Source organism: Rattus norvegicus, chromosome 4, assembly GCF_036323735.1.
Source record: "Rattus norvegicus strain BN/NHsdMcwi chromosome 4, GRCr8, whole genome shotgun sequence".
Lineage (NCBI taxonomy): Eukaryota > Metazoa > Chordata > Mammalia > Rodentia > Muridae > Rattus > Rattus norvegicus.
Genome location: NC_086022.1, coordinates 61,658,416 through 61,683,172, shown reverse-complemented (window position 1 = coordinate 61,683,172; position 24,757 = coordinate 61,658,416). Strand labels below are relative to the sequence as shown.

At 42.0% G+C, this 24,757-nt stretch overlaps 1 long non-coding RNA gene across 1 annotated transcript; it reads left to right on the top strand.

The window, feature by feature from the left end:
• The first annotated feature begins 6,423 nt into the window (after positions 1–6,423).
• Positions 6,424–17,724, top strand: LOC108350687 (uncharacterized). The gene is made up of 3 exons (XR_001837559.3): positions 6,424–6,708; positions 13,049–13,123; positions 17,463–17,724. It is a non-coding gene; the product is annotated as an uncharacterized LOC108350687 (long non-coding RNA).
• Positions 17,725–24,757: the final 7,033 nt, after the last annotated feature.

The following is a 24,757-nucleotide window of genomic DNA, read 5'->3' as shown; positions in this document are numbered from 1 at the left end:
TATGTCAGCTTCCCAGTGAACTTCAGAAATAATAACTAAAGAGTACAACTCCCAGAGTTCCCAAACCAGCACCTGATACTAGGGCTTGCAAGCCAGTGGTCCTGAGGAATGGGAGTGGGGCATAAGAAAGCAAAGACAAGACAATTCAAAGTGCCTCTCCCCCAGTACAGGCAGCAGGGACTCCATTCCCCTGGATCAGTGGGACCCTGGGGTGGCTCTCATTCCTAATTGCCTAAAGACTGCCTGGTGGCCATTTATTCCTTTTTTCTAAATGAGCATGTTGGAACAGCTAAGTGGCATCCCCAGTTGGAGCAGAGGAGTCACAGGACAGAATGGAGATACAGCTTCCTTAAAGCAGATGCTGCCACACAACAGGTGAATGCCACCTGGTTGGTGTGAGGACAGCTGGGACGGAAAGATGGGTAAATGGGATATGCCAAACGGAGCAAAGGGCACATGCGACATAAGGTATAATCCTTTAAAGCCCTTAACTGATTCTATAATACCCATGTTAGAATCATTCAAATGATATTTTTTCTGGTAAGAATCCCTTATTTGCTTCTACTTGAAGATTTTTCCCCCATTGTTCCTTTGTTCTCTTTAGCACTTTATTAGTTCTTTAAGAACTTTGTATAGTAGATTTTTGAAGTGGAAACTTAAGGGTTCTTTGGAAAGTCAGTTGTGTTGGACGGTGTTTTGCTGGGGCAAACATGGGTAGTGCTTTCCTGAAGTGGACACAGGTGGCTGGCTGAGGTAGACTCATGAAGGAACATTTGGCTGAAGCAGACACAGGAGAAATGATGTTCTGCTAAAGCAAGCACTTGAACGGATGCATGATAAAGGATTTTTTTTTGCTAACGACACACATGTATTGGTCTGCCTTGCATTGCATAGTTGAGCTCCACTTGTTGGGACACCATAGAGAGAAAGGTGCCAAAAACCTTGTGGTGATGTGTTGTAGTTTCTTGCCACGTTGAAGGACTCAGGCTGAATGGCAGAGTGGTATCAGCTGAGACAGACACATATTCTGAGGCAGGACATGTGCTGAGGCTACACTCATGAAGGACACGTGATGTTTGGAAGGAATATATAAGGACTCCACCGACAGTGCCAGAGTCTGAGCTAGGCTTGCTGGTAGAGCTAGCTGTGCAACACTTGTTGGTCTCTCGTCTTTGCTGATCCTCAATTCACTGAAAGAGACACAACTGAGAACTTCTCCTGGAGTTCCTCCTAGTCCCTCCTGCTGAATCATGCTGAGGCTGAGGCCTGGCTTTCTCTGCTAGGTAGTGTAACTGCTGCTGATTCATGTTTGCTATTCCACAGGGTGTTTGTGAATGGATCCATCTGCCGCTGCTACCCCATAAACTGAATAGCCAATTCCCAGACAACACAGACTAGAGTCACTCCAAAGAACCTTTCTCAACGGGTCCACTTCCTCTATATCCCTTTTTTCCACTACCTCTAATGGATGGTAGGACACAAAGGAGGTTAAAGCATTTAAGAACCATTATTATAAATAAGGTTTGAAGAAAATTGAAGTTACAGATTTTGGTCATATTTGTCCCCCTCCCACAAATCCTCAGATTCACTCCTTCTTCCCAACTCTCCCAACTTTGTGTTGTCCTTTTTTAACCCAACAAATACAGTTTGTACTGCTACATGTCCTAGATATCTGGTTACCCACTGAAATGTGGTTTTACTACAAAACAGAATTCTATTAAAGAACACTCTACCTTCTCTCAATGGCAATCAATTGTCAATAGTTCCTAAGGTAAGGGTGAAACTCCATGTTCAACCTCCCCTCTCTGTTGGGGACCAGAGTCCGAACCAAGCAAAGCTAAAGCCCTGCCCTTAGCAGATTCCTGAGAAGGACTTGACCTTTTCAAAGAACTTGTCCCTGGAAGACTGTTGCCAGTGTCTAAGGAGGATATCTTGCAGTTTAATGATTTACCTTATGTCCTTGGGCACTTCCCAGTACTCCCCCGCCATAAGCTTCAGTTCCTGCTTCAATTCCTGCTTCAGAGCTTTAAATGCTGTACATTCCTCTCAATAAACGAGACCTTGACAACAGAACCTTGCTTGGTCTCCTTCTTTTCTCCCCGCCTTGACCCTCAGGTAGCGCCTCTTTGGGACCTTGAATAACTGGACCTGCTGGATGGGTCACCTCTCCATGTTGGGATTATATCTAGCTTGGGGTCGAGCAAGTCATGTATATTTTTCAGCTATTTCTATATCTACTTACAGTCATTTACCTTTTTCATTATCATTATAAAGATTTTTTTAAAAGAAAAAATCTTCGTTGATCTTTCTTTGAGAATTTCATACATTTATGCAATGTGTTTTGACTTGACCACTCTGCCAGCATGCACACGCACACACACACACGTGCACACATCCTAATTTCGTATTCTTTTTTGTTTTATAATCCACTCAGTCCACAGGGCCATCAAATGGAGCGTGGACCACACCCCTGAAGAAAACTGACTTTCTCCCTCAACAAACATCCAACTGCCAATAGCTCATAGGATCTCATGATCCCCTCCCATACATTCTGGAATGTTAGCTGGCTTGATTTTGTGCAGGTGGCCACAGCTGCTGTGAGCTCATGAGTGCAACAGCCCTGAAATGCCAAAACAATGCTCTTTTGCAATACTCCTTCTCAGTCTCTGGCCATGACTATCTTCCTGACCCTTTTCTCACAATGAGCACTTGGAGGGAGGAATGACACAGATGTCCCATTTGAGGCTGAACACTGTGCAGTCAGTTATTCTCTGTTCTCTGACTGGTTGTGGTTCTCTCTGTTAACCACCACCCTCTACAATAAGAGGCTTCTTTGATAAAGGATGAGAGCTTCAGGAATATAAATATATGGATAAATATTTAGAGGGCAGTTTTATGCTCTATCTATTTATCAAAGTAATAGGAGTTAAGCTCTTCCCTAAGATCTCTAGCTATAGGTTCTCAGCCAGGTTTATGGTACCAAGTCTTCGTTCTCTTCTGTGGATCATGCCTTAAATATAATCACAGATTCATTGTAGCTATGATATTTGTGTCACTGTTTCACCTTAGAATTTGACTAAGTTTTTGTTTAGCATGCTGACCATCAGACCACTGACCGCAATTCTCCCCAAGCAACTTTTCTACCTGTACCAATGCCAGACACCAGAGAGCTTTCAGTGTAGCCCCAGCTTATTCCTTCATGTCCTTTAGTTAATTCTGAAGTATCTTCAACAATAGGGGCTTACTATCCAGTTCTGGAATACTCCTGGCCCTTGACTTCTTACTCAACCACCTTGAGAGTCCCAGGAGTTCCTTTTTAATCCCCACTCAGAGGGCCTTCATTCAAGGTTCTTCAAGTGTTGTTTGTACTATTTTTACAGATGTTTTCCCAAATGTTAACTCAAGGGTTAATATTATATGATAAACTTCCCCATGCAGAAGATGGACAGGACTGTCAGAGGCCCATGACCGATTGACCCATTTCAATCACATGGTCTTGGGATTCAGCTACTCAGTGAAAAGGCCAGGTGTGTTGATACATGCTTATATTTCCAATATTTGAGGGACTGAGAGAGAAGAATGAGAGAGAAGAACTCACCACAAGTTCAAGAGTAGTTTGGGTCACATAGGGCTCAACCCTAATGTGGGCTACATAGTAAAACCATGTCTCAAAAACAAAAAGTCAAAATAAACAAGCAAAAGTTAGAAAAGTTCAATATGCCTGAAAATATCTCAGCTCTTATATCAATCATTCACTGAAAGTATAATATTGAATACATCAGTTTGTATTTCTAGCTTTCTACAATCTGCATTCATTATCCATGAGCCACTTAACTATCTCATCCAAGAGGACTGCTATAGGACCACTACTTATCTCTCCATCTGCTTGGCTTAGCTGGGTCCAATGCCGAGGGAAATCAAGGATACATTATTGCCTGTAGAGCCAACCCCTCAAGCCAGCTCCCTAGGTCCAACAGGATCCTGATTAATATTGTAGTAATTGCCTCTCTAGCAGCCATAACTGGATGCTTAAAGGGTCCTAACTAAACAAGCTATCTCCATCCTCAGTACACTTTCTTGCAGAGGAGAAATGCATATAGCGTACTGCTGGAGGATAACTGTCCATTCCTAGGACAAGAATAACCTTTTTCTACTGTGCCTCTGTGCCTCGTACCATCCATACCTTCTGTGAACTATTGCTCAGACTAAACAAACAAACAATGACAAAAACCTGCCAGGGATTCACACACACACACACACACACACACACACACACACACACACACGCACGCACTCGAGCACCACTGAATTTGTATTCTAATGAAGTTTTCCCTAGGAACTCTAGTTTAACACAATCTTGCCATATTTGCTTTGAAATGGGCCCAGACAGGACCCATGGCCTGCCTTTCTTATATTCTGTCCCCTCCTGGGTATTTTGTACACTACAGGAGCCTGGCTTAAATGCCAATCTAAATCATGCCGATTCAATACAGCTTCTTCTACCTCATAAAGATCACATACCACCACAGGGCTCAGCAAATCCACTAACATCCCACATCAAGTCCCAATGTTCCCGCTGAATTAACTTCCTTCTTGACTCTCCTATGAACTCAATTCTACCTGGACTCAAGTACTGAACATAAACCCACATCCCTCATGACCAATTCCCTCAATAATGTTGTCTTCCAGTCCCTAATGTTCATGGGGCCTTTAGCCAATAATAGCCAAGTCTTCCTAATGGCTCATGTGAAACAGTCCACAAGAGACTTGTTTTCCCCGTATTGCCTCAGATTATGTAGACTTTCTCTCAAGGAGGAATGAGTTCTCTCCTGAGTTTCTCCACTTTCACAACATTCAGACTGATCCCATCTCTCAAGCCTACCCAAGCCAGGATGTGAATGCTCTTTCACTTCTTATTTAAATATTTTTCTCAATTCAGAGACAAATCATATCCTGACCTTCTGTGCTGGACCATTATTAGTAAGTCCCCTATCTCTATGCACAATTATAGATTGTCCTTTTCTCTGAGTTAAAGGTTGGATCTGAGTGAGGGCTATCTTCTATCACTTTTATCTATCTCTCTCCCATACCACTGTCCATGGATCCAACTCTTTGGATCCTAGGAAGGGATCAGGAGCATAGACCAAATTAGTACCCTTTTCCTCTCACTTCACTAGGAAAGAAATGGCATGCTAACACATCTCATCTTTCTATTTTCCAAATTTCCATGACAAATCTGAAGCTAATGAAGAGGATAACAACTGTGTGACCTTTTCCATTGTAATACCTCCATTATGAGAGCAGGCTCTTTCTAAAAAGATGGCTCAGCCTCAGGTGTATGTCATATCACTCACAGTAGGAGTCTTGCAATTGCCATCATAGCTTGTTTGCCAAAATATCCCATGTGTGCTACTTTTAGGGATTACATTACATTTTCTAATGTAATCCATTAGTTATTTGGGGGTTATCCCAATGACAAACCCCATGTATTAAGAGGAACACAGACGCACAGAATTCCCCCAGGAGTGCAGAATTCCCCTCAGACAGTGCAGTTTCAATTGCACAAATTATTCCATAGTAGGATCCAAACAAGTACTCCTCAAGACCCACCAATCTCTGTCCAGCACCAATTGGTCTGTGACTTTTTCTAGGAAGTCTCCTTATGAGAGAGAGAGGAGAGAGGGAGAGAGAGAGAGGGAGAGAGAGAGAGAGAGAGAGAGAGAGAGAGAGAGACAGAGACAGAGACAGAGACAGAGAGACAGAGAGACAGAGAGACAGAAAGACAGACAAATTCAGTCTGATGAACCAATGAGTTTGTTGGGATTACTTACTCCTTACCATCAAGTTGTGAAGGAAACAGTCTGTGCTGTTTGGGGATCATTTACTAACTACTCAAAAAGATGTAATCCACTCCTAGTACTGGGAATTTGGTAACAGATGATATCTAGTTGGGGCATTGACTCCCGCACTGTATGGTGAATCCATTTAAATTCCATTCATACATAATATATGAGATTCTAGAGTAGTAGGTTTCCAAATGGTTTCTCAAAAGGACTTTAGTTATCCCTCCTCAGAGTCTCCCCTTTACTCTGCCCTTCATCCCCAACCCCTTTAGTCTTTCTGTTCTAATTTGGCCTTTATTCCTTTACAACACCATACTCTTTATCTCCTTCTTTGCAAGATCCCCAGTTCCTTACTAAACACACACATCAAAAGCATAAATGTTACCATGTACATATAAGAGAAAGCATGCAATGTTTGTCTTTTAGCTCACTCAGACACATGGGCAACAGCTGTAGTGATATTTTTTAATTAATAAATTTCAGTAGCAGGTCTGCTACCCACCCCAGTGTTCTGGTTTCCCAAATGAAAGACACACACCCAGTCTTATATTTTGATATATCTTAAACAGAACAATAGCTGGGCCACTTCCTAACCTCTACTCAGTTACTCCACCTCTGGCCAAAAATGCCAAGTTGTTACTTACTAAATTCTAAATTCTATATTCTTACTAAATTCTAAATACTATATTCTATATTCTATATTGGGCAGCCCTCTGGCCACACTCTCCCAGCTCCTTCACATGGCTTTACGACTCCTGTCCTCCACTCCTTGTAGGCATGGCATCGCCTCTCCTCCACACTCTCCCAGGATCTCTTCCTTTTCTTCTCTTCTCTTGTTTTACTGATCTTGGCCATTCTGAACAGGGTAAGATAAAATTTCAAAGCAGTTTTAATTTGAATTTCCCTGATGACGAAAGCTACTGAACAATTTTTGCTAGTAATGCTTTTTATTATCAATTTTTTTATTTTCCTCATGTTTTCCCCTCCTCAATATCCTCCCAGATCCTCCTGCCCTCCCTCCTGACTCAACTTCATGTTCTTTTTCTCTTTCTCCAAAAAAACCCACCAAAATTATAGCAAACAAATAATACAAAAAAAGGCACAAAAAGAATACTAAACTTAAAGCTCACCGAAAAAAAAAAGATTTATTTAAAAGTGCTACTCAGCCATCAGTATTTCATCTCTTGAGAACTCTGGTTCTGCACCTCATTTTAAAACTGGATTATTTGTTTTCTTGATGCTGCTTTGTGTGTGTGTGTGTGTGTGTGTGTGTGTGTGTGTGTGTGTGTTTATATATTCTAGATAAGATTCTGTCAGATGTGTAATTGTCAAAGTTTTTTTTTGTTGTTCTGTAGGTTGCCTCATTACTTAAATGATGGTGTCCTTTGTTGTACAAAAGTTGTTTGTTTGTTTTATTTCATGAGATCCTACTTATTAACTGTTGAGAATGAGTGTTGAGGTGAGTTATCCAAAATATTTAGTGATGAAACAAAGGATAGGTCTCTTTGTGGGATGCATCGTAGTTACGAAAAAAAAAAATTATCAAGCCACTGGTTGACACTTAGTAGTGTATGTATGACTGGAAACTGAATGATTCTATCTCTATAATTTTCTACCCACTCTGTGAAAAGGCCATGCTTTGCGAGATTTAAGTGTGTTACATACACATACACATGCATAGTATGCATACCTCATTAAAGGTGAATATTTTTTCCCTTTATTCTTCCTTTCTGTTTTAAAAATTCAGTATTGGCAATTGAATCGTAGGCTTTTAATTCTAAAGAAGCACTTTACTATTAGTTGTGTCTCCCATCTTTTAAATTACCATTTCAAGAAGGCTCCACTAAGTTGCCCAGGTTGGTCTCAAATGTCTGTAACAGAGGAAAATCTTGAGCTTGTGATTCTTCTGCCTAAGCAAAGACTGGGGCTCCAGGCCTGCACACCAGATCCCACGAGGATGCTTGTTCCACTGATGTGACATTCAAAACTGTCCAGGTGGAGCCACCTCTTCATCCTGGTCATGACAGAAGCCACTGCTGAGTCTGGGGAAGGTCTTGAACATATTGATAGTCATCTACCAAAATGGTGTCCTACCACATACATCATCCCAAGATAGAAGAGGACTATTTCCAGCTACTTCAGCGAGTTTCTCTTGGGCTGTGCCTTTCCCTAAGGCGCAGGCATTTTCTCCCTGGTGAGAATTCGGAGAAGACCATTCTAATGCAGCAGCCCAGATGTATGTTCAAGACAAAGAAAAGGAAAAATGGCTCCCTTCCGCACATTTGAATCATCCACAAAGAGTTCGCTTTGTCTTGCTATGCAATTCCATAGTACCCAATGCAAATTGGTTGACTGTATGGAATGGCACGGAAATCCACAGAATGCCTTCCATCTGCTGTTTGGTCCTACAGCTCTGTGTGCCTCCTGGTCTCAACTTCTTGGCAGCTCACTCTGACACAGCCCCACAGAATCACTGACACGGAAGCCCAGATGCTAGGGACTATGCCAATCTTCTCACCATTTCCTTACAGAGGCCTCGTGCTGCTGGCACCCAGATGGGCCTTCCCGGGGGTCCTTGAGCAAGAACTGAGGCCAAGCTGCAGGAAAGACCCGGCTCCAGAGAGTTATGGGACTGTAATTCCTTCAAGGGCTTCTGGAGAGATTGTAAACTTGCATCCCAAGCCTCCCCAATTCCCGGCCCTTCTCTCTTTAGAATGATTTACAAGTCTATAATTCTGAGTCAGGATTGCCTCTTAGTTCACATAATCCAAATATTTAAGCAAAACAGCATCAGGCCTTCTCTTGGCTTCCAGTTCCTCCCTCAGAACTAACAGGCTGCAACACTGTCCTCTAGTGTTGAGCCCCAGGAGAGACCCTTTTGTTTTGTAAAAAGAAGGTGATATTTATCTTGAGATGCTATATACAAATTTGAGTTTTACATGAAACCAAGTGGCCATAAGGGGCTTCTCAAAGATGTCCAGATATGAGCTGAGAAGGACTATCAAAGCTTTGATCTCGGTGGGCTCTGGGTCATTCAGTTGACAAGCATGAGTTGGGCCTCCACTGGTGTGAGCTACATGGCAAAGTGTGTATCCTACCCTCTGCCATGTGTCTGCTCTTCACATCTCACATGCTAAAGACAGTGCATCAACATCGTCACCCTTGGCACAACCCTTCCTGGCCCAATACACCATCCTTCAGCCAAAAGAATGAATATAATGTCTGTAAACCCTACATATTTGTGCTCTAATAAAAGAATAAAGGCTTCCTGAAGACACTAGCTGGCACTAGCTGAGCTCTGCCGCATGGCTCCAAGCAGTCTTATTTATTGAATAAAATATAAACACAGGAATGAGCAAATGTGAGAGACTACAGCAGAGACCCCAACAATGGTAGAGATAGAGGCTTGCCTTGGAGGGTCCCAATCTTGTGTTTGATTATGGAGAGCCAGAAGTCTTCCTGCCATCTTTCCTTTATGGTCACCTGTATTCCATATTCTTCATGGGAAATTGTGGTAGCAATATCCCGTCATTAATCCTGAGGAATTCTGCCTTTGAGATGGAAACAGCTAAACTAACTTCTTCATGTGTGCAGGGTCCTGGATTCTCTCTCTTGCTTGGAGCCCACCTTGTATCCAGCACTCTCCTTCCCTTCTGCTCTGCCTTTCTGACTTCAGTCTATGCCTGGGTTTTCCTTTTAAGATATGCTCATATTCTCATCAGTGGTGGCTGGTAACTATGGAAACTACAATTAAGAGGCAGCAGCCTCTGACTTATCAGAGACCTAGCTCAAGTTCTTCCGTATGTGCTAGGATGCACCCCCGTGTGAATCTGAGATGATGCTCCTAAAGGCATCAGTAATGAAGGACCAGTTTCTCCTTTTCAATAGTTCTAATTCATTGCAGTCCAATGTTTTTGTAATATACAATGAAAACAAATTAGGAATGAAATGAAAAGAAATAAACACACAACATACATGCTCCAGTTTTATAATAGTATATTCAATAGGCATAAGATTACTCCTTCATTAGCAATGCGTTTCTCAAACATTGACTCTCTGTTTCCACACCGTGTCATTGTGGGTCATCACAGGTTTATAGATAAGCTCCAGTCCATGGATTCTTTCTAAATAAACCTGGCCTGGAACTCCTGGGAGTTAGTCTAAGCTACCAGCCAGTCTTCATTCAAACCTAGGTGCATTACTAGCCAAGCCTTCTGACCTTGTTTAACTCGGGGCTCTATGCAAATATACATCAAGATGACAGGTGGGGCTTTCTCTTAAGCAACGGGAAACCCACAGAAAGGTCTGTGCTTGACCTCCAGCAAATATGTGCAAAATCATCTCCAGGGTCCTTGTCATACCTGGAAGTGCTCCTCAACATCCAGTGATCTACACCAGACTTAATGGAGAAGACTAGATGTCACCTAGAGGGATTTCATAGAATTTATGCTTCTCTGCAATTTCCCCACTTCAGCCTACAAGCTTTCTAGATTGTCTGCATGATCCATCATTTACTTTCTCTCTAACACACTTTATAAAATCAAAGCATACATTCTAGACAATAAAATGAGTAGGTATTATTATCTATATCTTTAGCCCAGATCATGGTATAGAATTCATCCATCATCCCAGAAAGTTTTCCTATGCCCTGGTATAAAGGGTTCTTCATCTGAAGATTCAGCCAACTGTGAACTGAAAGTATTTGAAAAAAATGTCCACACTGATATGTCTACTATTTATTATTATTATTATTATTATTATTATTATTATTTTATTGCTCCATAAACAATACAGCTTGACAGCATTTGCTGTGTATTAGAAACCTTTTAATAATCTAGACACTATGTAAGTATATGGAAAGATAAATGTCAGATCGCACACATAGTATGCTAATTTTAGAAGGGACTTGAGTATTCAGCTTTTGGTATGAGATGTTCTTGGAGCAAATCAGCTTTTTGCACACCAAGGCATGTCTAAATAACTCACACAGACCTCTGGATCACCATGTAGAATATGTCCAATACTTCTCCCCCCCCTCATATCTTTTTGAGTAAATATAACCTCTCCCCCACCACACATACACACACACACACACACACACACACACACACACACACACACACACACACACACAGCCTCCAGATAACTACTCTTCTAATTTTTACCATCACTAATTGGTTTAGTACAAACTTCACTTAAAGGGGTGTGGACTCTAGTCCATTACTTTTACCTACCATACACATGTGTGACTTGCTCCAGATTGTCTTTCCCTTTTGTTTCCTTGCTGCAGTTGTGTTCCATTGTGGCTGAGACCCTGTCTGTCCAAATCTTTCTGTACAAGCCTATTTATATTAGGTAAATACCTGACAGGGAGTAGTTCAATCAAGTAGATAAATGTTTGGGTTTTCAAGCAGACACATAACTACTTTCCCAAAGCAACTGAACAAACAAACTCTGTATGAGAATTGAGGTTGCTTGTAGGCTTTGTAACACTTGAGTGCAATAGTCTTTCAAATTTACCACTCTTAATGGATGCATGGTGACATATCTCTATGGTTGAAATTTACATTATTCTGTTGTAAAATGATGGCAGGGCCTTCTTCATATGATCTTTCATTTGGAATTTCTTCTGTAGAGTGATAATTACATTCCATCCCTTAAAATAGTTGAATTTTGGGCTGCAGAGTTGGCTTGGCAGTGAAGATAGCTGGCTGCTCTTCCAGAAGACCCGGGTTGAATTCCCAGCACCCCATGGCATCTCATGACTGTCTGCAACCCTAGTTTTGGGGGATCTGACATCCTCACACAGACACACATGCAGGTGAAACACCAACACACATAAAACAAACAGACAAACTAGTTGGATTTTTTTATCCAACTATATACTATTAACATCCTATAGTCTATGACTTAACTGATATTCTACATTCTTTAAAAATATATTTATTTTTAATTTAAGGTATATGAGTGATTTGCCTGCAAGGCATGTAAGTATACTGCATGTGTGCCTGTTGGCCATGGAAGCCAGAGAGAGAGTTAGATGGCCTGGGACTGGAGTTATAGATAATTTTAAATCACCTCATGGGTTCTAGGAAGGAAACCTGGGTCCTCTGGAAGAGCAGCAAGTACTCTTAACCACTGAACCATCCCTCTAGCTCTTGATTTTTACATTGTAAATAAAGTCTTTAACAGAAAACCAGCTCTGATTACAAAGTGCATAGCTCAGTGGATCACTCTGTCCCTTTATGAGTACTAAGTTTGTGTACCCCGTAAGAAGTTGCTGCCTGTCTTCAAGGTCATGATGACATTCTTGTTTCCTTTAAGATTTTTCTTTTATCTTACACATATTTGTGATCCACATAAAACTACTTAGTGAGAGCTAGAGGGCAAAGCTCCCCAACCCGACATGGATATTAATGTCTTCAGTTTCACTTCATGAAAAGACCACTGTTTACCCAACAGAACTCCAGCAGAGTTTTGGTAGAAATCTCATGATCGTGTAGGTGTGAATTCATTTCTAGATCATCTGTCTCATGTCACTATCTAGTCCATTTGTATCCCTAATAATAAGTCTTAGTTCTATAGCCTATATTAACAATGAAAATATTTTCTATAATTTCTTTTACCAATATTTTTAGTAGTCAATGTAAAAATCTTGCAATTTGGGGCTGGGGATTTAGCTCAGTGGTAGAGCGCTTACCTAGGAAGCGCAAGGCCCTGGGTTCGGTCCCCAGCTCCGAAAAAAAGAACCAAAAAAAAAAATCTTGCAATTTTATTAGATTTATTCTTAGCTATTTGACATTTCTAAATATCAATCAAATTTTTATCAGGTAAAAACATAATCATAAACTTACTGTGTTACTTTTCTTCATTTTATTTTATATAAATGAGTGTTTTGCCTGCATGTACGTTTGTGCCCTATGTGCATTCTGGGTGCCAACAGAAGCAAGAAGATGCCAGTTCCCTTGAAACTGAAACTACATGTGGTTGTGCCACATGGGTGCTGGGAATTGAACCTAGGTATTCTAAAAGAGCAGTCAGTCAATACTGTTAGCTATTTAGCCTTTCTCTCATCTATTTTTAAGTGTGCACTATGATATATATATATATATCAACATATATATACCCTATCCACATTGAACAATAATTCTCCATTTTCTGATGCTCTCACTCCTGGTAACAAATTTCTAATTTTGTTTCTTTAGATCTGACTACTTCAGACACATGATGTATGACAACATACAAAGGAGGAAGTGCCTTTTGGTAACTGATTTATTTCAGTAAGCAAGCAATCCTTTATGTTTTTCCACATTCTGTCATAAAACAGGATTCCTTTCTTTTGAAGGCTAAATAATGTTCCAGTACTCGTGTGCATGCGTGCATGTACACATGGATATGCATGTGTGCACATGTTAAGTGTATGTGTGCTTATGCATATGTGCGTGTACATGTGTGCACGTGACACAAGTGTGTGTATGCATATATCAGTGCTCTTTAAATTTTATTTCGATTCTTCTTCCTAGTTGTTGTAAAGAATGCTATATGAGTATATAAACATCTGTTTGAGATCCTATGCCCATTTCTTTTCTCTCTTTTGTCCTTTTTATATAAATTTGCTCTTTGACAATTTTATACAGGAATATAATGCATTCTGACTATTCTCATTCCTGGTAATCCCCACTACTCCCTAAAATTCCTTTACCCACACCCGTGGTCTCTTTGTTCAGTTTTGTCAGCCATGGAATCTTACCAAGACTCTCCGTATGACCATGACTTTGAAACTACCCATTGGAGACTGATGAGATCACCAGTGGGCAAGAAACTAAAGACAATAAACCTCTGTCTGTTAGACTCTATTAGTAACCAATAGTTCATTGGGGGACTAGAGCCCTTTGACCCCATCCCCAGTGTATGAGACTGTTGACAGGGCCAGTCTTGTGCAGACCCAGTGCTGGTGACTGTAGCTGCTGTTGAGTCCATCACTACAATAGCTCTCATGCTTAATAGATGACATTTTTCAGCCTCTCTACCTCTTTTCCAGATGTTGCATTCTATAGACTCCCTCTTCTTGATGTTCCTTGAGCCTTAGATGGGAAGCTATTAATGTCTGTCTTATTTAGGACTGAGCATGTAGCTGTCTACTTATTCAAGAACAAGAATGCAGAGACTCATGACACTTTGAGCAGCCATGAGTTGCTGCATTCATTGTTCATACAACTAAAGACTTCACTGAGTAAGGCTGGGAACAGAATTTCTCTATGGCTATGAACATAGATATTTAGAAGACATTTTGACCCTGTGTCAATTTAGCTAAACAACAGTAGTAAGTTCTCTCCATGACCTTTGAGTTCCCAGGCACTTAATTTTGACTTGGTTACAGTGCGGGGCATTAATTCCCTCTTGTGGAGAAGACCTGATCAAATCTGATCAGGTGAGTTATTGCCATAACAGCCACGCAACTATTGTACAAGTAGACTAATCTTGTCATCAGGCTGGTAGGAGAGTCTGGAGGGCTCACAGTTGGGTGAGAGCAGGAAAATACGGTTGCCCTAAGGAAAGATACATAGTAAAACAGCAAAATGAAGGTTAAGAAGGGTAAGAGCACAAGTGGAAAACGTTTAAGCAGAGTAAGGAGAGGGGGGTGGGGGAAATGGGCAAACAATGATGGAGGGCTAGCCAAAAGAAAGGGTAGATGAAAAAGCCATATGGAAAGCAACCATCTTATAACTCAATTAAAATATATAATTTAAAAAGAGAAAAGAGGGGGTTGGGGATTTAGCTCAGTGGTAGAACACTTGCCTAGCAAGCACAAGGCCCTGGGTTCGGTCCCCAGCTCTGAAAAAAAGAAAAAAAAATAAAAAGAGAAAAGAAATAGCTGTTTGACTGCATACTACTACTCCTAGAAGCCCTGCGTTATTAAATAAGAATGTCAGTGCAGATGTGGCATACTTCTATATGAGTTGTTGATCAAGATGCCCCACAAGTCTTCAAAATAATACTGTTTCTTGCCATGTCTCCTGGTGGCCCATTAGAGGGTATGGTGGCCTTGCATCCAAGACAGAGATATCAAGCTGACTGAACTAGAGCCTACCTGCTGCCTAGCATTTATACTGCCAGAGGGTTCTACCCAGACTGCTGAGAGAGAAAAAGCACCAATGGTCTTACCTAGCTGTGAACTATATAAACCATAGTGTCCTTTTATCCCCAAATACACACACACACACACACACACACACACACACACACACACACACACAATGCCTGGCTTTCATAATACCAGAGGGTGCAATACAGACTTGCTGGAAGAGAAAAACCAACAGAGAATGCTATACAGACTGCTGGGAGAGAAAAAACACCAAAGGTCTTACCTAGCTGTGAACTATATAAATGACAGTACCTGTTCTCTTGAATACATACATACATACAGAGAGAGGGAGGGAGAGAGAGAGAGAGAGAGAGAGAGAGAGAGAGAGAGAGAGAGAGAGAGAGGGAGGGAGAGGGAGAGAGAGAGAGAGAGAGAGAGAGAGAGAGAGAGAGAGAGAGAGAGAGAGAGATACACGTACACGTACATGTGGGATGCCTGCACATATACACATCCATGTACATATATACACAGGAATTGGATTCTGGGTCCACATAGTAATTCTGTTTTTTAATCTTTTGATGAAACTCCACATTATTTTTTCAAGCAACACCACTGTATACTCCCTATGAACAGCATTTTAAACATCTCATTTCCAGTTGTTTGTATCTATTAATACAATGTGTATTTTACATCCCAACTTTGTCTGCACTGATATTTGCTAAAATAAGTTAGTTTAATAGATTACAGATACTGTTGGGTTGTTTACAAATACAGTGTTGATAACTGTAAAAGATGATAGCATTTTACTATTTATATCCAATGTCTATATCTTTTATTTTCTATCACCATATGGAAATGTAAGGACCTTCAGTGATGTTGAACAGAAGGGTCATGCTATATTCTCTTTACCCTTTTCCATGTTTAAAAAGTCTTCTACCCCATGGGCTTAACTGGGAGGGTATGTGGCCCCCAACTAGAAGCTGAAATTCTTGGTGCTTATTTTCCCAGCTACTTTTGCATACTCCCCATTAAAAAGGGAAGGCATTTCCAGATTGGCTCTGGAAAGACTTGAGGGAAGGAGTATCTATAATGATGTGGGTCGGGCTACAAAAACCAACAAGCATTCAGAAGCATTCAGAGATTATCAAACTAGCACACTCTTTCTATGCTCAGACCTAGAGAGAGTAAGTGATGGGATGCTTCCTTGGTGTGGTGAATTTGGATCCCTGGAAGAGGATCACCCATGGGAAGCTGATGTTTTGGGGAAATGGAATACTCTGCTATCTCTGCACTTAAGTAAGGAGGGAGTAAGTGGGAGCAGAAATATCTTGGTTTCTTTCTCTCCTCACTCTCTCGTCTCCTACTGGAACCTTCCAACTGGTCTAACCAATGGAAACCAGAGGGGCCCTGGGAGAAGAGTCCTTGGGCATTCATTAGGCCCTTGTACATTAAAACAAACAAGCTAGAAAGAGGAGAATGAGTGAGCTGAGTGAGCATGAGAAGAAGGTTGAAAATAACTGGCATAGAGAGGATCATGTGACTTAGGCTTAGCCAATCAGAGACATACTTCCTAGACCTTGAATCAGAATCGTACAGCACAAAGAACTTAAAACATGTAGAATATGCTCACAGCACCAGGGACAGCGCAGTATCTAGACTGGAAACTGCCAGTGTTGCTGGGAGGTGAGGCATGAGTCCTCTGCAAACTATCCAATATCAATCTGACAAGTTTCTTTTTGAAGAGTACAGAAGTGAGTTAGTTCAAGCATAGCTAAGAACTTGATTTAAACACGCTCTAATGGAGGACGCTTATTTCCATACCAAAAATATTTTGAAACATCATATGCTATCACCAAAATCAGCTGAGAAACATTTACTGACTACCTACCATCATCCCGGTCAAGGCCAACTGTGCACTGTGAGATCCTTACTGTTACTCACAATGTGGCCAACAAGGATTAGCTGTGACTCCAAGATAGTTAAGGCCTTAGGGTATTATGAAATATCGTTATCATTAATTTTACATAAAAGTGCTTTGAAGAAGATTGATTTGCTAATAAATAATTTTTATGGTAAAATAATCATTCATGCTATGGAGTTGAATGAAAAAGTTTTCCTGACCCCCATGAAACAAACCTTAGGGCCTCAAATACATTTCCTAATTAGAATTGTCCACAACTTAACACACAGAGTGTTAAGGAAAATCACACTGGCAACATCTCCTGTTGCCAGTGTGGTCTCTCCAGAACATCAGACCACTTGGGATTGGGGGAGGCTGGAGTACCACTCAAGTTTCTAAAAGTTGCTATAGAGAGAAAGAATAGCTGATTATAATCTGGCCATTAGAATTTAAATATAAGGGCTGTATTTGAAATGAATTGTATTTGAAATGATCAAGAAGGACTTTCATCAATAATATTATTAATATATTCTAAAAACCTCAAAGAGTCTTATGCCTGACCCTTGAATACTCAGCTTTTACCAATATGACAGTAACTGATGTTTCCAGCAGGGTGTTGTCTGCTTGGTTTTAGATGAGCTGTCTCCCATGATGATGATGACCAAGATGTGCAGAGGTCTATTGTTGGTAAGCTACAGACCTAGAAGAGCTGACAATTACATACTTCCAGCCCCAAAGCCAGAAGCCATGGGACCCAAGAAGAGTAGATGCTTCATTTCAAGTCTCAAGGCAGGAAGAGTGAGGCAGAAGGCATACCCTTAGTTAACCTTTTCATTCTATTATTTCTATTATATATTATATTTCTATTCATTCTATTATATTCTATTAATATAATATTTCATTCTAGTCTTTGGTTGATTGGATGAGGCTGGCCCACATTAGGGAGGGGTGCAACCATCCACTTAAGTCATTCCACATATCCAAATGTTCATTTCATTCAGTTATCCCCTTACAGACATACTCAGGAAAACTAATGCCAAACGTCTGGGTACCCTGGATCCATTCAAGTTGATATATCAAGCTGACCACCACATCTCTATACATACATATGTCCCAGTAGTTCTGTCTTCGAGGCAGCCTGGTGACACAGCAGGACACAGGTAGTCTAATACTACTTTAATGCATCTATCTATCTTTCTACTAATCCCATTAAGCAAAAGCTGGGGTAGCCAGCAAGGTCCTGACCATAGTACTATCAAATGATGCCTATAAGAAAGACCATCTCCCTGTAGATGGACTTTGTGGGTTCTTTCTGCCACCCTTCTTCACCACTCTTCCTACACCCTCTCAAATCCCAAACACTAGATAGGAAAGAAAAAAGGATAGAGAGGAAAAGGGTCAACAATATCATTAGACTACTTCCTGCTGATTAGGGACATTGAGCTCTTTGGGGAAAGTTTGATCTTCACCTGCAGGATATCTAATTTCTTCTCTCTTTGCACATGACCATTTGACAAACCATAACCAACAGCATCCACCTACCAACCACCAACCACCAACCACCAACTAGACAATCAGTCAACCAGTCAACCAACCACTCCTATTGGGTACTTAGCATTTATATATCCTCTGAAAAGTCCCCAGAATTCCAGATGTCACACACTTGCAAAAACTATTTGTAGTTGGCAACAATACACCCTCGGTAGAGGAAGAGGCAAATCATAGTCACCTCCTCTAAAGCAGCCCCATATCCTCACACTTGGATGAAAACAAAAATATGTTCCCACCAAATCTCTGTATTTTTTTTTTAAAGAAATAAAAATTCTCACTACACATCCTAGTGCATCCATGGATTTCCTGGTCTTTATCACAGAAAGTACAACATTCTGAAGTCCTATCTTAGAGGTAAGACCTGCCAACTTTTATACATCTCTAAGCTATAACACTCGCTCTTTCTTTCCCTTAATTGTAAGAAAGAAAGAAGAGACACTAAAGCTTGCTTTTCCTTACTCACGGCATCTTAGGCTGTATAGTTAGTCTAAAATCCCATTTATTAGAGTGAAAAGAATATACTTGGAGTCCTACCTTTAGATTCAAGAAATCTATTCTTTTTTTTCCCAGACAGGGTTTCACTGTGTAGACTTAGCTGCCTTGGAACTTACTCTATAAAACATACTGCTCTGAAACTCATGAGATTCACCTGCCTTTGCCTCCCAAGTGCTGGAATTAAAAGCATGTGCCACCACCACCTGGCAATAAATCCATCCTTAAACAAACACTCTGTAGTAGTGTGTGCTCCAACACTGTGCCTATCTTAAGGCTAGAGCTACTATAAAGTTTCCTTGAGCTCTAGTTGATGTAGCCACTGTTTTGCAAGGGCCTGATAAAGGCCACTCTTTCTTAGTATTGCATATCTCTCTAAATGTTCTCACCATGGTACCTGCTTGAGTTTTTCTTTCATTTTCTTTTAAATGATGAGAACTGAACCCAGGCCCTTCTGAAAATGAGGTGAATGATCTCCTACTGAGCTATATTCACAGCCATTTGATGGGTTCTTTCTAAGCTAACACAGCCACAAATGGGAGCTTGATACCTCCACCAATGAGACTTTATTGTGTGCCAAGGTAGCTTCAGAGACATGAAATGTTCATCAGGGAAATATGTGCTTTCTGGCATCTCTGGGAGCCTCCACACAGCCTCCACCCCAATATAGCAGTCCTAGCAGAAGCATGCTGAATAGAGCACGAACAAAGGCAGGAAAGGGAGCAAGAGTGAGAGGCAGAGAAAGAGCACAAGGCATCTCTCTCTTTCTTAAGATAATTGGGACCTGTTTCATTACTGTTGTTGATTTTCCTGCTTTCACAAATGAACACTGCCTGCTTGCACTCCAAGCTTCTCAATGAAAAGAAACAGAAGCTCCTAAGTGTGTGATTAAGGCAGACATAAATATTCCTTGTAAGAAAATGGTGATCCACTATGGTGGAGTGGACTTTGTCCATAGGAGAGCTGGGGAGGAGGGTGTGACCAAACAACGGACACCGTTCACCCTTGCATGTCAAGACCATCCCTTCCTTCAGCCCCTGACTTGTGCCATATTATGTAATTTGTATAATGAATGTTGCCACTGGTCAGTGCTTATTGTGTTGTTTTTAATTGGTAATGCATGCACATGGTACCCAATTCAAATGGGGAAGTCTATTCTACCTATATCCCAGTCATCAGTTTCCTTACCTGGGATAGCTCAGCTTTTCTCTTTACCCATGAGTGCTTCATGATACCATTAGTTATCTAGTTGTATGTTTTCAGACAACACAAGTTTGAACGCAATGAGTAATAGCTTGAGGATCTAAAACCTGTCTGACTACATACAGTGTCTGATGCAGAACTTTTGCTCATTGGTTTATTTGGGAACAGTTTCTTCCTACTTTTTAAATTCACACACACACACACACACACACACACATACGCAACACACACATACACAATATACACACATATGTGGAATACACATACACAGTGGAATTGTGTGTGTGTGTGTGTGTGTGTGTGTGTGTGTGTGTGTGTGTGTGTAAGGAGGGAGATGAGACAAGAGGATGGACAGCAATAAGAAGACCTTGGCATATTAGAGGGGTCTTTCTTCCAAGGTTTCCTCCTAGATCAGGTTCCAGACTGGGGGCACACTGAGGCTTTTGGGGATCAGGGTGGTGAAATATAGAAACCATCTTTCCATGGTCTCTTCTACTCCATTACCTCTCTAGCCTCTCTTAGGAGCTTCCTTGTGTGCACAGTAAAAATTTGGAACTGCTGGAAACTTCCTCCTCTGGGAACATTCTCTTCTTTTAAGCGCAAGGATTCTATCAACTGGAATTCCTCCCCATGCAATTTCAAGTCTCTAACTCAGCCTTCTGGGACAAAGATAGCAAGAGTGCATAGGTGGGCAGAGAGGGGACAGAAATACACAATGAAGGCAACTTTCCAATCCTGGAGCTATGAAACTAAGGATCTTTGGGGGCATGGGTTGTGGGTAAATTCCTGCTCACCCCTGTGTTTTAAAATCATGGAACTGCAAGGCAGGGCACAAGCTATGTGTATTATGGTATGTTAGGGCAGTCCTGCCCTTGTGCCCCGTATAAAATACTCCTTTAATTGAGGCTGCAATATTAGAGACCCCCATGAAATATGATTCAAACCCCCAATTCTGATCCCAGTTAGTTTAGTAAGAGCAAGATTCCCTGGCTTCAATCTCTCAACCTCATCAGGTTTTCCTGTGGGACAGACAGAGTATCCATTTTGTCCTCTAAAAGTGGGATCTCCACTGTTCTTGGCATAGAGGAGCACTGATCCTTTCGAGATGTGGGCTTTGCTCTCAGTGCTACAGTTTACCTAACTAAGCCATAACAATGTGAGAGTTACATAGATGATTTGACCAACCTTTGCCAGTGTACCAAAACTATCACACAACATTTTGGTGACAGGTGTTAAATAAGTAGACAGATTGTCATTGCTTCCTAGGGGTACCTTGAAAAGCACTCAGCAAAGGCTCTTTGCAGAAGCTATATTAGAGGGCAGAGAAGTTGCAAATAGAAAATAGAAGGTCACCAAGCCACATCATAAACAATTAGCACTTACCCTGGGCTCTGAGGACATCCCTGCACAGCTGTAGATGGTCAGACCGTGACACCCAAGAGAATTAGGACTACACCCCAAATCAACAACACTAGATGGTTTTGTGTTAACATAACACAAGATTGAGTCATTTGAGAAGAGGGACATCCAACTGAAAATCAAAGTCCTCATCAGATTGCACAATGGATAAACCTGTGGGGCATTTTCTTGATTGATTACTAATGTGAGAGGGTCCATTTCCCTGTGGGTGGTGACACTCCTGGGCAGGAGGTATTGAATGGAATGAGAAAGCAGGTTGAGCAAGCCACTGGAAACAAACCAGTAAGCACCTTTCCTCCATGGTGTCCCCTTCTCCTGCTCTTTTTTTAAAAATTTATTTATCTATCTATTTGTTTGTTTGTTAATTTATATCCCAAATATTTCCCCCTCCCAGTCCCTCCTCTCAGAGTTCCTCCCCCACTTTGCCTCTAAGAAGGCAGCATACCCCTGTCTCCCCCTGACCCTGGGGCATCAAGTCCCTGCAAGATTAGGCACATCCTCTCCCACTGAGGCAGCTAGGCAAGGCAACCCTCTGTTACACTATGTATCAGGGGCCTCAGTCCAGCCAATGTATGCTCTTTGGATGGTGTCTCAGTCTCTGGGAACTCCTAGGGGTCCAGGTTAGTTGACACTGTTAGTCTTCCTGTGGGGTTGCCATCTCCTTGACGGCCTTCAATCCTTCCGCTAACTCTTCCATACAGGCCTCTGACCTCCATCCAATGTTTGTGAGTATCTGCATCTGTCTCAGTCAGCTTCTGGATAGAGCCTCTCAGAGGGCTGCTAAGCTAGACTCCTATCTGCAAGCATCATTAGTAGTGTGAAGGATTCGTGCCTATCCATGTGATAAGTCTCAAAATGGGCCAGTTACTAGTCGGCCATTCCTTCACTCTCTGTTCCAATTTTGTCCTTTCGTTTCTTTTAGACAGGACTAATTTTGAATCAAAAGCTCTGTAGGTGGGTTGGTGTCCCCATTCCTCCAATGGGGTCCTGTCTGGCTACTGGAGGTGGTCTCTTCAGGTTCCATATCCCAACTGTCTGGCATTTCTGCTAAAGTCACCTGCATTGACTCCTGGGAGCCTCTCTCATCCTGGGTCTCTGGGACTTCTTAGAGAATCCTCCCATCCCCTACCCCTGGCAGCTGCATATCCTGTTTTTAACCCAACATTCTTGCCCTGGTTGAGTTCCTGCCCTGACTTCAGCCAGTAACTATTAACCAGAAGTGTAAGGTAAATAAACCCTTCCCTCCCTAGGGCACTCTTATTCATTCTGTCAGGACAATGGAAACCCTGGCAAACACATTTACAGGGCAGGGCTCCTATTCCAACTCCTGGATTCCTGGGTCAGTCCTTATTATGCCCCGTGGAGCCTTTTTCTCTGTCATTTGCCTCGTGATGCTCCGGCCCCTACCTGGCATTGGTAGGAGGCTGGTCCATCAGCAGATCTCAGTGTGAGAGTGTCTGCATCCTTCTGGGGCCACCTGCCTGCCCCTTCCTGTCACTTGTCTGCAGCTAAGTAACACAGGTCTTCTCTATTGTTTCTTTGTGCTGCTCTGCCCCCTTCACATCCAGGAGGGAGGGAGGGAGGGAAGGAGCGAGGGAGAGAGAGAGAGAAAGAGAGAGAGAGAGAGAGAGAGAGAGAAGCAAATTGCTGCTAATGTTTCCTCCCCTCTCTCCATTAGAAGTGTCACTTATACATATTGAAGAACCAAGTGCCGCCGACCACCCAAGCCCCACTGTCTGGTGGCTGCAAGGCCCTTTCTTTTGTCTCCCAGGGCATCCCTTCTGGACGTGTGTGGGGAGACACCCTGCCTCACGATCGAGGATGCAGGCAGGCCAGGAGCAATGTCAGAGCCGCCCACAAAGCTGTTCACCAATGGGACAGAGAGCTCCTATTAGTGGGGGCATGGTACCCAGGCAGGAGTCATAGAAGAAGACTGCCACCCTCAGAGGAGAGGTAGAAGGTGCCAAGATACAGGTTGAGAGGGGCAAAGGTACTAAAAGCAAACAGTAATACTATAAAGAGAAATAAAAGTCACTTGCACCCATCCCTGCCACCAACTCCGAGTAGCATTTCAAGTTGAAGCATGGGACATAGGAGGTACATGCGAGCTATGCTGAAGCCATGAGAGAGGAAGAGGACACCAGGTCTCTGGGGACAAGGCATGCCCCGATACTGCCACAGAGGCCTTTGTGATTTATAAATCCAGTCAGAAGAGAGGCCAGGGAAACAACCCATCCCAAGTGGTGTTGCCATTCCTGGAGCTGGAACTACAAGATGTCTTGTCAAGGGAAGGAGTGATACTTTCAGGGCATGTACTAGACTCCCAACGAGCAAAGAGGACAGGTGGGATCAGCAAGTCAAGCTAACTCAGAGAAATCCTACAGGTGCCATGCAGGGGAGTCATTGCTTTGGATCAAGCATATGAGAAAAGAGTAGGTAACATCAGGGTGAGGCAGTGCTGGTGTCGACAGAGAGCTCCGCTCTTTCCCTAGAAACAAAAAGGTTACACTTTTGCTGCAGATAGGCAGGAAACAGGAATTAGGGAAGACAGACGTGGGAATGTAAACCAAGTGATGATAGTAAATCAAGGACATCCAGGGCAAGCGTACATAGAACACTTAGAAAGAGAAACAAACCAAAACAAAACAAAAGTAGTTATAGTCTGAATCATTCTATCCTGTACAGACTTGAATTGCTTGTAGTGGCAACTGTCATTAAACGTCTTCCTTCCTTCCTTCCTTCCTTCCTTCCTTCCTTCCTTTTTTCTTTCCTTCCTTCCTTTAAACTTTCTTTTTTCCTTTCATCTATCTATCTATCTATCTATCTATCTATCTATCTATCCATCTACATATCCATATGTCTATATATCATCTATGTATCTATATGTGTATGTATGTATGTATGTATGTATGTATCTATCTATCTATCTATCTATCTATCTATCTATCTATCTATCATCTGTTAGATTGATCCTCCAGTCTCACACATGGTAGATAGTTTTCTACCACTAAGCTGTATCTCCAGCCCTCACTTGAAGTTGCTCCTAACCCAGGCAAGCCTGGAACTTGCAATATTCCTGCGGAGGAGGACCATTGTGCCATAATCCTTAGTAGCTGGAATTCCAGGCTTGCACCACAGGCCCAGCTCATCAGGCTATGATCCTGCAGCTGCTGGAAGGAAAGGAAAGGAACCGTGAGCTACACATGTGCAATGGAGGCAGGTACAAAGAGGAGACCAAGAAGTGTTGTGTGGTGAGCTCGGGGC